At 42.0% G+C, this 13,979-nt stretch overlaps 1 protein-coding gene across 2 annotated transcripts in view; it reads right to left on the bottom strand.

Annotated features, from left to right (window-relative positions):
• Positions 1-13,979, bottom strand: part of SACM1L (SAC1 like phosphatidylinositide phosphatase) — a 270,638-nt gene that overhangs the window by 94,649 nt on the left and 162,010 nt on the right. The window lies entirely within an intron of this gene.

The raw sequence follows: 13,979 nt of genomic DNA, 5'->3' as shown, positions 1-13,979 counted from the left end.
GTTCACTGGTATTCTCCGACCCCCACTGGAAACATCTTGAAGCACAATGTTGGGGGCAGACAAACTTCTCCTGGTCCACACTTGAACTGGACTGACGCTTCTACAGGTGGTTGGGTGAACACTTGATCTTCGTCCTGCAAGCTACAGCTATTTCCTACACATGTCCAGCCACGTCAGGCTGATGCGGGACATATAGAAATCAGGCTCATAGCCAGTGCATTTTATATCCTGATATAGCTCAGTATGCCTTAGCAAAAATCCGCACCGATCAGCAGGGACACTGAGAATATACATCACTCCAACTGAATTCTAACTGGAAAGTGAATACACTTTAGCCCCCACCACAGATAGGTAGCAGATTAGATGTCAAAAGCCCTAGCAGGTAAAAGAAAAGGGTGTGCAGAACACTGGGCCTGTGGAGGTCCGGGACCCTGCCAAGGTGCATGCCTGCTTTCTGTCCTAGTAGGCGAACACAAATGAAGACCTAGAAACCTGCAAATATCATATATGTTCCAGAGTGAAGCACTGATTGGATTTTTTTTGTTTCGAAGGAGTGAGTTGCACAGCAAGGGAAAAGAGGTAATCACTGCAGCCTCTTGGTGCCATGAGGTGCTGTGACAGACATCAGCATACCCATATAAGAGCAAACCCTTCTACAACAAAAGGAACCTACAGGCATTTCAGATTACCACATCTATATTGACTTTACATCAAACGTGTCCCATTCTCACTGGGGTTGTAGATGAATCAACTGTGTGCAGAAATCCCAAGAAATATCACAAAAATCTCTAATAACCATTCCCGGGTCATTGTTAAAAGGCTCATTCCAAGGCACAGTGCAGAAAGAAACAGAACATTTAAGTGCAACACGTTTCAGAGTTAGTTTTATGGTTCATCACATAAACACTGTGGGCTTAATGTGGAGGTGGCCATTCTCTGTGAACCGGTTACCTGAAGAACTGAGCCATCTCAAGGATGTAATTCCCAGATGAACCCCTAAGGAGGCACAGGGAACAGCCCACAAAGGACATGGCAGTAGAGAAACCAGGGGTCATACAATGCCTGTTGGGAAGACAATGGGGGCTGTCGAAATCTCAGAAGACTATGAAGCAGATCTCCATGAAGAAAGCAACCATATCCGACCAGTGAATACACCGCACTACGCAGGAGCCCTACGCATGAGGAACTTATTTTAGGGGAGTGAAGAGTAGCTAGGTTGACCATAGTTTTCTCTAAAATGAATGACAGGCACAATCATAGGAGGGGGCAGGTTCTTGCATTCAGTTTTCCTAGACTGTTATTATTTATATGTTCAATTGGTAAGATTTCTATTGTTTCTAAAAGTTATTGTTGCGTCAAGAGAGAACACACAATAAATCGGTTAGAATACACAGGCTGCTCACAACCCAGCCAGGCACCAGCCAACCACCAACACAGATCTGCTTACAATTAATATGAGTAGGCCTAAGCAAGATATAAACCCACATAGTCCCAGGAATTTTGTGTTAGACGATTATGCTACCTTGCGTAATTATGAACTGTTCATGGAATATGCAATTTGTAGTGAACATTTACCACAAAATCACAAGGAACAGAACATGAACAGCTGTTGTTCTCACTGCTTTTAATTGTGCCCTTACGCTTACGCTAAAAATTGATGTGAGGACTCATTTTGTGCTACAATAAAGTGTGAAATGGCTGATTTGCATTTTACATAGTTCTGCAAACATTTATTCATAATTACGGGAGAGCAAATTACCGATATTTCACACACTGCTAAATATGAAAAGAGTAATTAATATCAATGTGAATGTTTTAAATGTACCGCAAAGCATAAAGCAACCCCAAATATGCTGTGCTAGGTGAAAGGGGAGATTTGCATATTTCAAGAAACCCATATGCTCCAAGATGACTGGGCGTGCCTCTGGTTCGGAGTCCAGCAATACTTCTCCTCAGGTCATGACAAAAAAGGGGGCAGCTATTCTGATAAGACAAAATAAAGGGTGGCACGTTCTGGAGGGTGATGGGGATAGGTTCTTGTCTTGCTTTTTCCTAAACTCTTATAATTTAATTGTTCCATAAGATTTCTATTGTTACTTAAAATTACTGTTGAGGCAAGGGAGGAATATTGTCATTTGTATGCACCATAGGCCTCATAGCCCTGTCTGATCACGTATCCATAATCCACACATTCAATCCAGCTATGATTTCAGGACCTCATAGACAATGGAGGTTATAGTATAACATACTAGGGGGGACAAGGCTATTAAAGAGACCAATCATGGGTCCAGCAATTCCTGACCAATAACAACCAGAGGGGGTTAGTGACAGAACATTCTAGGAAGCCTTAAAGACGATGATCAGACACCATCTGATCTCATCAGGTGCAGATGAAAAAAACACAAGTCTAGACTAAAGAAGAGGGCAGAACTGACAGGGCAGCTCACAGATTTTGAAAGCATTCACAAAATGACAGGCTCTAATAGAATACCATAGTGGCCTGAGTGCAGTTCAATGCTCTTGATTAAGATAAAACAGAATATGCTCTTACTGTGCATAAATAATGCTACAAAGGTGAATAAAGCAAGACAGGGAAACTATTGGCCTTTAAACTGATGGCCAGACGTGAGAATCAGAAGATCCTCTCCACTAATAACAACAAAGGAGAAGAGGTATATTATTATTATTATTATTAATACAACACACTACAGGGATTGTATTATGAAGAACAACACATGAATGGATGTATAAGTATGTCATGGAAAATAAGTTGATGTTTAGAACTACGTGTCCCAGAATGCAACATTTTAGTTAATTGGTTTGGGACTATATAAGTGGGGTGAGGTACAACAATGTTCACCTGTGATCAAGACCTGTTTAGGTTTAAACGCGTTGGGTGGTGGAAGCACTAACTTATGGAATAATTAAAGGCTGAGATAAGAACTTCCTGGAGTACAATGATTCATTTTTGTTGAAGAAATGTATGAGAGTCTTGGCTGCAAACTCCTTCATCGGCACCGGCAGTAAGAGCGCGCGATGTTACATGCAGCCATTTGGTGATTGATATATATATCAAACACTTTGGTCTTAATCAGCGACGCACCTTTCTGCTGGTGCAGTGTTAGGGTAAAAGACCAAAACCATCATGTAGAACAACAGAAAACGACACTGCGCTCCCGGAGACTGAGCAATCCACTCTTCATTTATTTCATTTTGAAAGCTCTCCAAGCAGACCCCACGACGCGTTTCGACACAATGTCTTCTTCCAGGTGGTATAGCTTGCTAATTGCATTACCTTTACTGACATCATGATTTATTTATAGCATTCTGGGATTGGTAGTCCAAATGATTCCCCACACCTGTAAACACTTAAGAAATTCCTCCTCTCTCAAGCACGTTCCTTTCGCTTAAAGTATATACTGATCAGCGTTGTTAATTCAAAATACTTCACCAACCTCGTAAACGAAAATATTTAAAAATTCGAATTGCTCTTTTCAACTTCACAAAATCCATGTTTTACTCTGAGGTCAAATAAAGTGTATTGTTCCATGATTTCCCTCTCTGACAGATCGTGCCCTTTAAAAAAAGGACGTTCCCAAAGTCTTTCTGTTTCCTTGTGTGCAACAAATCCACAAGCCATTTCCTTTCAAAATTGTTCTCAAATAAAATGAAGTGGAAGACACAGTCTCCGGCAGTGCAGTCTTGTTTTCTGTTGTCCTACATGAGGGTTTTGGTCTTTTACCCTAACACTGCACCAGCAGAAAGATGCCTCGCTGATTAAGACCAAAGGGTTTGATATGAATTATTGGAACAGCGACAGCGCACGGCTTGAGGATTTTGGATTTGCACAGGAGGAAGCAAGGAAATACTGATTTCCTGCACGTGTATTTCACACTGGAAGATGACAGGATTTTGATGGACTTCCAAAGCGCCTGGTGCCCCTCTGGTATGAGGCACTATCTCACCGAGGAAATATGGTGAGCAGTTGCCTCTCTAAATATCCCAGTTAGCTGATGCGGCCCTGAATATGGGGTCCGGGGACGGTGTCTTTCACTTCATTTTATTTGAGAACAATTTTGAAAGGAAATGGCTTGTGGATTTGTTGCACACAAGGAAACAGACTTTGGGAGCGTCCTTTTTTAAAGGGCAAGATTTGTCAGAGAGGGAAATCATGGAACAATACACTTTATTTGACCTCAGAGTAAAAGATGGATTTTGTGAAGTTGGAAGGAGCAATTAGAATTTTGTAATATTTTCTTTTTCGAGGTTGGTGAAGTATTTTGAATTAACAACGCTTATCAGGAGATACTTTAAGCGAAAGGAACGTGCTCGAGAGAGGAGTAATTTCTTAAGTGTTTACAGGCGTGGGGAATCATTTGGACTACCAATCCCAGAATGCTATAAATAAATCATGATGTCAGTAAAGGAAATGCAATTAGCAGGCAATACCACCTGGAAGAAGACATTATGTCGAAACGCGTTGTGGGATCTGCTTGGAGAGCTTTCAAAATTAAATTAATGAAGAGTGGATTGTTCAGTCTCTGGGAGAGCAGTGTCGTTTTCTGTTGTTATATATATATAGATATATATGGAAAATGTCACTTACCTAGTGTACATCTGTTTGTGGCATGAGTCAAAGCAGATTCACATGCTTTGCACATCCCACCATCTAGTGTTGGGCTCGGAGTGTTACAAGTTGTTTTTCTTCGAAGAAGTCTTTCGAGTCACGAGATCAAGGGACTCCTCCCCTTTCGGCTCCATTGCGCATGGGCGTCGACTCCATCTTAGATTGTTTTCCCCGCAGAGGGTGAGGTAGGAGTTGTGTATTATAGTAATAGTGCCCACGCAATGGAGTAAACAGGTCTGTACATAATGTAGTTTAAAGTGATATATTTACGAATTTACAAATGTTCAAGATCAACTTCGAAACGGCTACAGGCTCCCGGGGAGGCGGGTGGGCGCATGTGAATCTGCAGCGACTCATGCCACGAACAGATGTACACTAGGTAAGTGACATTTTCAGTTCAATGGCATGTGTAGCTGCAGATACACATGCTGTGCATAGACTAGTAAGCAGTTATCTCCCCAAAAGCGGTGGTTCAGCCAGTAGGAGTTGAAGTTGTTTGAAACAAAGTTCGTAGTACTGCTTGTCCTACTGTGGCATGTTGTGCTGTTAACACATCCACACAGTAGTGCTTGGTAAACGTATGAGGCGTAGACCATGTGGCTGCCTTACATATTTCAGTCATTGGAATGTTTCCTAGAAAGGCCATGGTAGCACCTTTCTTTATAGTTGAGTGTGCCCTCGGTGTAATAGGCAGTTCTCTTTTTGCTTTGAGATAACAGGTTTGAATGCATTTAACTATCCATCTAACAATGCCTTGTTTTGAAACTGGATTTCCTGTATGAGGCTTTTGGAAAGCAACAAATAATTGTTTTGGTTTCCGAATTTGTTTTGTTCTGTCAATGTAGTACATTAACGCTCTTTTGATGTCTAATGTATGTAGTGCTCTCTCAGCTACAGAATCTGGCTGTGGGAAGAACACTGGTAGTTCTACTGTTTGATTCAAGTGGAACGGTGATATGACTTTTGGTAAAAAATGTGGATTTGTCCGTAGAACTACTTTATGCTTGTGTATTTGAATAAATGGTTCTTGTATGGTAAATGCTTGGATTTCACTGACTCTTCTTAGAGATGTGATGGCAATTAGAAATGCAACTTTCCATGTTAAATATTGCATTTCACATGGAGTGCATGGGTTCAAAAGGTGGCCCCATGAGTCGCGTTAAGACAATGTTGAGGTTCCATGAAGGAAATGGTGGTGTTCTTGGTGGTATAATTCTTTTTAGACCTTTCATAAAGGCTTTTATGACTGGTATCCTAAACAGTGAAGTTGAGTGGGTAATTTGCAGGTAAGCTGAAATTGCGCTAAGATGTATCTTAATGGATGAAAAAGCTAGTTTTGACTTTTGCAAATGTAGTAAGTAGCTTACGGTATCTTTAGCAGATGCGTGTAAGGGTTTAATTTGATTATTACGACAATAATAGACAAACCTTTCCCACTTATTTGCATAGCAATGTCTAGTGGTTGGTTTTCTAGCTTGTTTTAGGACTTCCATACATTCCTGTGTAAGGTCTAAGTGTCCGAATTCTAAGACTTCAGGAGCCAGATTGCTAGATTCAGCGATGCTGGATTGGGGTGTCTGATCTGTTGATTGTGTTGAGTTAACAGATCTGGTCTGTTTGGTAGTTTGATATGAGGCACTACTGAGAGGTCTAGTAGTGTTGTGTACCAAGGTTGTCTTGCCCAAGTTGGTGCTATGAGTATGAGTTTGTTTTGACTCAACTTGTTTACTAGATATGGAAGGAGTGGGAGAGGGGGAAAAGCGTATGCAAATATCCCTGACCAACTCATCCATAACGCATTGCCCAGAGACTGATCTTGTGGGTACCTGGATGCGAAGTTTTGGCATTTTGCATTTTCTTTTGTTGCAAACAGGTCTATTTGTGGTGTTCCCCAATTTTGGAAGTAAGTGTGTAGTACTTGGGGATGAATCTCCCATTCATGGATCTGTTGGTGATCCCGAGAGAGATTGTCTGCTAATAGATTCTGAATCCCTGGAATGAACTGTGCTATTAGGCGAATGTGGTTGTGTATTGCCCAATGCCATATTTTCTGTGTCAGGAGACACAACTGTGTTGATTGTGTTCCTCCCCGTTTGTTTAGGTAATACATTGTTGTCATGTTGTCTGTTTTGACAAGAATGTCTTTGTGGCTTATTATTGGTTGAAATGCTTTTAACGCTAGAAATACTGCCAATAGTTCTAAGTGATTTATGTGGAACTGTTTTTGCCGAGAGTCCCATTGCCGCTGAATGCTGTGTTGATTGAGGTGTGCTCCCCACCCTATCATGGAGGCATCTGTAGTTATTATGTATTGAGGCACTGGGTCTTGAAAAGGCCGCCCTTGATTTAAATTTATATTGTTCCACCATTGAAGCGAGGTGTATGTTTGGTGGTCTATCAACACTAGATCTAGAAGTTGACCCTGTGCCTGTGACCATTGTGATGTAAGGCCACATGTGCAATCTTGCATTTGGGACAATGGCTATGCATGAGGACATCATGCCTAGTAGTTTCATTACTATTTTGACTTGTATCCTTTGGTTTGGATATATGACCTGCATTACATTGTGAAATGCTTGTACTCTTTGTGGACTTGGCGTGGCAATCGCTCTTGTTGTGTCGATTGTTGCCCCTAAGTATTGCTGTTTTTGACACAGCTGAAGGTGTGACTTTGTGTAGTTGATTGAGAAACCTAGTTTGTGTAGGGTTTCTATGACGTACTTTGTGTGTTGTGAACACCGTTTTAGTGTGTTGGTTTTGATTAACCAATCGTCTAGGTATGGAAACACATGTATTTGCTGCCTTCTGATATGCGCAGCTACTACTGCCAGGCATTTTGTAAAGACTCTTGGCGCAGTAGTTATTCCGAATGGCAACATTTTGAATTGGTAGTGTACCCTTTGGAATACAAATCTTAAGTACTTTCTGTGTGAAGGATGTATTGGTATATGGAAATATGCATCCTTGAGGTCTAGTGTTGCCCTGTAGTCTTGTTGTTTGAGCAGTGGGATTACGTCTTGTAATGTCACCATGTGAAAGTGGTCTGATTTGATGTAGGTATTTAATGTTCTTAGATCTAATATAGGTCTTAGTGTTTTGTCCTTTTTGGGTATGAGAAAGTACAGAGAGTAAACTCCTGTTCCTTTCTGTTGGATTGGTACTAATTCTATTGCTCCTTTCTGTAGCAACGCCTGAACTTCTACTCCTAGAAGATCTATATGTTGTTTTGACATACTGTGTGTTTTCGGGACGTTTGGAGGGAATTTGAGAAATTCTATGCAATAACCATGCTGGATAATTGCTAAGACCCAAGTGTCTGTTGTTATTTCCTCCCAATGTGTGTAAAACTTGGTTAGTCTCCCCCCCACGGGTGTTATGTGTTGGGGATTTGTGACCTTGAAGTCACTGTTTGTTTTGAGGAGTTTTGGGACTTTGGAACTTTCCTCTGTTTCTTTGAAACTGTCCTCTATATTGTCCCGGAAAACCTCCCCTCTGATACTGGCTTTGGTAAGTGGGCTTTGTTTGTGAGGTTGTGGCTTCTGTGGCCTGCCCTCGAAACCCCCCTCGAAATGGTGTCTTTTCGAAATGTGCCTCTGCTCTGCGGGGAGTAGAGTGCGCCCATGGCTTTGGCCGTGTCAGTGTCTTTTTTAAGTTTTTCTATTGCAGTGTTCACCTCCGGCCCAAACAACTGCTGTCCGTTGAATGGCATATTTAGCACAGCTTGCTGTATCCCTGGTTTAAATCCTGATGTACGCAGCCATGCATGTCTCCTTATTGTTACTGCTGTGTTGACAGTTCTAGCAGCTGTGTCTGCAGCATCCAATGCTGATCGAATTTGATTATTGGAGATATTTTGTCCCTCTTTTACCACTTGCTGCGCTCTCTTTTGGAACTCCTTTGGTAAATGTTCAATAAGGTGTTGCATCTCATCCCAATGGGCCCTATCATATCTGGCTAACAAAGCTTGCGAATTTGCAATACGCCACTGGTTTGCTGCCTGTGCCGCCACCCTTTTGCCTGCTGCGTCGAATTTTCTACTCTCTTTATCTGGAGGTGGCGCATCTCCTGAAGTATGAGAGTTGGCTCTTTTGCGCGCTGCTCCAACTACAACAGAGTCTGGTGATAGCTGTTGTGTGATGTACACTGGGTCTGTTGGTGGCGGTTTATATTTTTTATCTACTCTTGGAGTAATGGCTCTCCCTTTGACAGGCTCCTCAAACACTTGTTTGGAGTGTTTTAGCATTCCGGGCAACATTGGCAGACTTTGATATTGACTGTGCGTAGACGACAGTGTATTAAAAAGGAAGTCATCTTCAATGGGTTCCGAGTGAAGGCTGACATTGTGAAATGCTGCTGCTCTTGATACCACTTGAACGTAGCCTGTACTATCCTCTGGTGGCGATGGTCTCGCTGGATAGCATTGAGGACTATTATCTGACACTGGTGCGTCGTAAAGGTCCCATGCGTCAGGGTCATCTTGACTCATCCGTGTATGAGTTGGGGATTGCATCATTGGTGGAGTGGCTGCCGGTGATGGTTGTGGAGAGTGATGTGGGGATGGTGGTGGTGTTACTTGTTTAGCCACTTTTGCTTGTGGCTGTTTGTCCTTGTCTTGGAAGGCAAGTTTTCGTTTCATTTTGATTGGAGGAAGAGTGCTGATCTTCCCTGTATCTTTTTGAATAAAGAGCCGTCTTTGCGTGTGATCTGGCTCTATTGTCTCTAATTCCTGTTGGAATCTGTGTGTCTTCATTTGTGAGGACAGTCCTTGTTCCTCTGAATAGGAACTTATTTTCGGTTCGGAGGCCGGATGTTTCGGTACCGAAACCTTTTCGGCCGTTTTTTTGGGCTCAGATGAAATCTTTTTTACTTTCGGCGTCGTGCCCTCTCGGTGCCGACCCATTTCGGTGCCGCTGTCTCGATGCCGAATCTTCTCGGAGCCACTCTCTCGGGCCAGAGATTGCTATGTGCCGGTTTCTCGACCGGAGTCGGATGACTTCGACACCAGCTCGCCCTTTTTCGGTGCCGATGGACGGTCATCTATTTTTCGGGTTAAGCCATGGCCTGTCAGCGGTGGCGTCCCCTGGGCTTTAGCAGTCTTTTCGTGAGTTCTTTGTTTCGACGTCTTACTCACGGTTTTCGGCGTTTCTTCGGGATCGATCTCCTCCGAGTCCGAATCCCGGATGGAGAATGTTTCTTCCTCCTCCTCGAAACGCCCTGGTCCTGTCGGCGCCGACGCCATTTGCAGTCTTCTTGCTCTTCGGTCCCTGAGTGTCTTCCTGGACCGAAACGCTCGACAGGCCTCACAAGTATCCTCCCTGTGTTCTGGTGACAAACACAGGTTACAGACCAGGTGTTGATCTGTATATGGATACTTGTTATGGCATTTTGGACAGAAGCGGAATGGGGTCCGTTCCATCATCCTTGAAGAGACACGTGGCCGGGCCGACCAGGCCCCGACGGTGATCGAAAAAACCCCAAAGGGCCACCGGAGCTCTCCTTAATTCGGTGTCGATCTGTTGTAAGTAACCCGATACCAAACGCAAACAATACCGACGAATTTCCCGAGATTCTAACTAACTTTCCGACCCGAAACACGGAGCGAAAAGGAACACGTCCGAACCCGATGGCGGAAAAAAAACAATCTAAGATGGAGTCGACGCCCATGCGCAATGGAGTGGAAATGGGAGGAGTCCCTCGGTCTCGTTTCTCGAAAAGACTTCTTCGAAGAAAAACAACTTGTAACTCCGAGCCCAACACCAGATGGCGGGATGTGCACAGCATGTGTATCTGCAGCTACACATGCCATCGAACATATATATATATATATATATATATATATACACACACACATATATATATATACATACATACATACACATACTTATTTAAAAACATACATACTTAACTAGCATATACTTACTATTACGTGGTAAAGGCATATGCGTGGGAATGACCTGCGGGGTAAAGGCAGTGCAAGGTAATGGATGCATGGTAAAGGTAATGCGTGGTAATGACCACGTTATAAAGGTTGTTAAACATCCACTACACATTAAGGAGGCAAATGTATCTCTCTGGAGCGGAGGACAGCCAGAAAGGCAATAAAAACAAACCACTGGCATACTGCTCATGTGCAAGACTGCACTGATTTGCTTAACAGTGTGTGAGCTCCTGGGGATGGAAAAAAGTCACCAGCATTGTGGAACAGAAGAAAGAATTTCAGAAATGAATGGGGTTGTTTTTAGGCCTACACAAAAATATTTAGGATGCTCCCATGACCCTGTTTCTTAAGAGTATTAAGAATTGTAATGTGGAGCTGCACTCTGCTATCCAACTCGTGAGCCAGCAACCTGTAGTATTCACCAAAATTTGAATGCCTGGAATGGGTCGGAGCAGCTCCTACAATGATAGAGTTCGATATTCTAAGAGGCAATAGTTGTCATAGAAAAGATATGGTTCACCAGTGCTGGGGATTAATACAGGCATGGTGTAAGTGGATTGTGGATAATTTAAAGACGATTTAAAATCCTAAATAAGCTTTGTTGCAGGACTCTGAATGTAAGCAATGGTGTGTTTAATTAAAACTCATAATAGAATAACTGAATCAAAAAAATCATTATGCAGTCTATATTCAGAAAAAAACAATATATGATTTTTGTCTGATTCACCTAAGGCCTTTAGCAAGTGAGTGGTAAAAATGGGATGACCATTAAGAACTTATCCTGCGGAATCAGGAAATCTAGTTTGATATGTCCTTCTAGAAATATGAGCTGTAGAAGTCTCTTAGGTCATGAACAGATTAATCAAGTTAAATTAAAGTTAAAAGTTTGAGGATATTGGTTCAAATGATGTAGAACTTTTTTGTTCACAGCAAACATACCACCTCTAATGCTCTCTCAAAATCTTACTGCAAACATTAATGCACAAACCATTAAGCATCTTTAATGGGAGAAAGCTCCTGGACTAGAGGGTCTTAGACTGGAAATTTATAGAAACTTTCCAACAACATTTCTTCAGGATTAGTTCAAGTCTGTTCTTTAATTTATCAGAGGTATGAAAACCCCCCTCCAATTGACTCATCTTTAACCACATACACCTACAAAGCCAATAAAGAAACCATACCTATTTCTGTTTTTTAAATCAAGGCCTAAAACTCCTGCCTCAAGTTACACTTTCCATCGAAAGATATACTGCTAAATGTATTAAACACATTTCAAACTGGTTTTGTTAATAGTTATTTATGTCATATAAATCGAAATGGTGCCTGATGTCACTGCTCTTAATAGAATCCGTGAACTACATTAGTTTTAAATGAAGGCAAGAAGGCCTTCAATTGTGGTATCTGGCTTTAAAAAAAGTTTGATTGTGAAGGAAATAAGTTACTTACCTGTAGTTCTCCAGTATTGGAAGCTTTCACAGATTCACATGCTTGAATCATTCCCCGTCGTCAAGCTGGGAAAAGTAATGTCACCATAGACACAAACACAGAGGCCTTATATGCCTTTCGGTTTAGTACCATATCAGAGTCATTATTTAAAAAAGGACTAAACCTAAGAGTCAACCAATCAGGAGAAACCACCCAGTAGAACCTTCCTGAGAGAAGCTGAAGTCCCTCAGATTTTCAGAGCACTAGTGCTTACAAGTATTACTGTACTCCGAGAGATAAAGGTGAGCTTCTCAGGGGAGACTGGTGGGTAGCACATGAATCTATGAAAGAATCTATGAAATTTTCAAATACTGAAGAACTATAGTTATAGGTAAGTAACTTATTTCCCTACTCTAGTATTGGAACTTTCATAGATTCACATGCTTGAATCATAGTATAGAGCAGTATTGAGCATATTTTTGATGAAAGCACAGATCTTCCAATGTAAAAGATAATACACACACACACACACACACACACACACACATATATATATATATATATATATATATATATATATATACACACACACACACACACACACACAAAAACATATATAAAATAAAATGTGCGTAATATGTAAGCGGATGGCACGGAGAAAGAAATGGCTTACCTTCGTTAAAAAAAAGTTGCCTTAGAACCACTTGTTCAACTGCTGCATCTTTAAGACTTCTGAATCTAAGCAGTAATGTTACATGAAGGTGTGAGCACTCTTCCAGGCTGCTGCTCTGCAGATATCTGATAACGATACATCCGCAAACAACATCATGGAAGGGAACATGGCTTTTGTGGAATGAGTTCGTACTTTTGAGTCCAATGGTCGACCAGGTTTCTGATAACAAAACAGAATGACACTCGATATCCAGCTGGAGATACTTTGTTTCATTTCTAGGTGCCTGTATGCTACGAAGAGTTGGTGGAACTTACAAAAAGTTTTAAATCGGTCTAGATAAAACTTTAACACCTTATAATATCCAGAAAGCACAATGCTCATTTAGCTGGCGTCTGAGGGTTTTGGAAAAATGATTTGAGAATTACAGGCTCATTGAGATGGAAGTCCAATAGGACTTTAGGAATTAATTTAGGGTTGGTGCTCTCCTAAAGCAAGAAATGGCTGTACTGTAATAGAGGCATGAGCTAAGCGTGACTGAGCAAGGTGTAATACGTAAGATAAATTCTCCTCAGGTGACGAAGAGATGAGACGAACTTTAGCTCTCCGACACCATATGGAAAACATTTTCCACTTTAAGCTATACGCTCTGAGTGTCGCGGTGGTGAGAGTTTGTTATGGTGACCTAAATAGGCCGGTTTATGTGCCGGGTTTGCATTGCCCCCTGTACTATTGGTCTGTGTGGATCGGATATGATCAGTCCATTGGTCCTCCTTTGCAATTACAAATTATAGGGAGAGGACTACAATCGCTCGCCGTTTCTGTGTTTTCTTTTACTTAAACTCGAACTATATTCCAAACTAAGCATCTCTGAGGTGACCTTATGTGTTAGGGTGGTATGGTTGGAGGAAAGACACACAATTTGCAATTCCGTCTCTCACTGTAACTATTGTTATTGGAGGTTATTTGGGCAGGCTCTCAGTGCGGGCATGATCTGACTTTTCCCATCATAACTATTATATGTATGAAGGTAGGGGGTGCTGTGTGCGCACGCTTAAAGCCTTGGCTGGTTGCCCCCGGCTCTGTTTGTACTTCATGCTGCCTGGTTTTAGATTCATATTTCTACCAAGTTACGACCTTCCCAGTCACTCTCATCACTTGTGGTGTCTGGTTGCCCTTATGTCCCCACCCATGTTGGGGTGTCCCAGCTGTCTAGTACCTCTAGCCACAATTCAGCCATTGGCTGCCTGATGCCTCTCAAGCCCTCCCGGCACAGGATATGTTCCTCTGCCCCAGCCCAAATAGAAACGTCTTTTTCC

This window comes from Pleurodeles waltl, chromosome 2_1 (assembly GCF_031143425.1).
Source record: "Pleurodeles waltl isolate 20211129_DDA chromosome 2_1, aPleWal1.hap1.20221129, whole genome shotgun sequence".
Taxonomy (NCBI): Eukaryota; Metazoa; Chordata; class Amphibia; order Caudata; family Salamandridae; genus Pleurodeles; species Pleurodeles waltl.
The sequence above is the reverse complement of the archived record's forward strand: the minus strand, read 5'-3'. Positions and strand labels throughout refer to the sequence as shown.